The sequence below is a fragment of the Nematolebias whitei genome, chromosome 14 (genome assembly GCF_014905685.2).
Source record: "Nematolebias whitei isolate Nwh7 chromosome 14, NemWhi1, whole genome shotgun sequence".
NCBI lineage: Eukaryota > Metazoa > Chordata > Actinopteri > Cyprinodontiformes > Rivulidae > Nematolebias > Nematolebias whitei.
Window position 1 is genome coordinate 42,524,014 of NC_056511.1, and position 1,592 is coordinate 42,525,605.

Below are 1,592 nucleotides of genomic sequence, written 5' to 3' on the forward strand. Positions count from 1 at the left end.
CACCCAATGCTCTTTATTAAATAATTACTTCACCAGACATTAAAAAACATCAGTAAAACCAAGTACACAAACAGAACTAGTACTTTTGCACACCACTGCTTAACAGGTAACAAAAAATTAATTTTGTTTTATTATTTTTGTTTGTTTTAGTTATAACAAATCAGATTCTTCAAAGGTCCAAAGGACAAAAAAAACTGCAAAAAAATGTATTTATGGATACAGAAAACAAACTGCCTGCAGAACTAAAGTGCTGAGAATGTAAAGTTACACTTAATTAACTTAATTAAAATAAAGCACTTTGTCGCAATCGTTACAAAATTTAAAAAGTACATTATTTTGTATAGGTAAAAATCTTGAAGAAGTTTATCCCTGTACCATCACTGCAAATGTAAAAGCATTTCTCCTCAACACATATGAGCAAACTACTTTCATCTGATGAATAATTCTGCAAAGTTTGAGTAAAATAAATTAGTATCTGCATGTAGCATAAAACTGAACCTTACCATGAAATCATGTTCAGAAAGAGCTGCAAGCTTTCTTCATATAAAAAACTGAAAATGTAAAGCTGCTTCTTAAAGTTTCATTCTTGTTTAATTCCACGACTCCACGTTTAGTCTGATCAGGTAACGGAGCATCACACAAAAATAATTTACAGAAGATTTTAGAATATTTTTACATTCAAAGGTTTAACAGACATGATCTTTATCTGTAAACTTGGAGATAGACTCAAGATTTCACTCCAGCTTGTTTCCTCTGAACTGTGGGATCACAAATGACACGCACCTTCACTGTTTCATTAGTCAAGTTCTTGTTCATATTATAAGAAAACCTTAGTTTTTGATTTAAACATGCACCTTTACTGAAATAATGATAACAGTTCGTAGACCAATCTAACAAACGAGAGAGAGAGAGTAAATGTTTTCCTTCTCAGACACAGTGGAGATATTTCAGGCATTTTGTTGGGTGACTTGCGCAGCCTGTTTGTAGACAGACTGCAGTATCAGTGAATGATGCACACCCAAGTTTCACACAAAGATGCTGAACTGAGTGACACAGAGTGTGTGTTGTGAATGACCCTCAGCTACTACCACACCAAATTGTCACTCATCGTTGTTAAATGTGTCTGAGTTAGAACTGTTTTGTGTTTGCTAAGTTGTTTAGGCCATCTTAATTTATGTTTATGTTCTCTTAATCAGTTCTAGATGTACGTACATTGATTACTTTCTGAGAGTTTCACCAAAATTTGTCCAACAATTTATGGACTATTTTGCCCACAAAGTTAAATTTGATATTTAATAGCAAAGTTTTTAAAATCGATTTTATGCGATCGTGCTCAGAGTATATGTTGGCGTAAATCAGCTACAAAATTCTAACTCAATCTCTGCAAAATTAAGTGTTATGGATTAAGTTTTGTGTTTGCTTTGGTTACTTATTTGTGGCAGCCATATTAAATAGACTGGACACCAAAAGTTATTCAGTTTTAGAAAAACACCCAATTAAACATTTATGACGGTTTAATTACCATGCTTTATGAGATGTTTGATAACAGAGCACACAAATAAATATTATTGTTATTATTATTATTATTATTT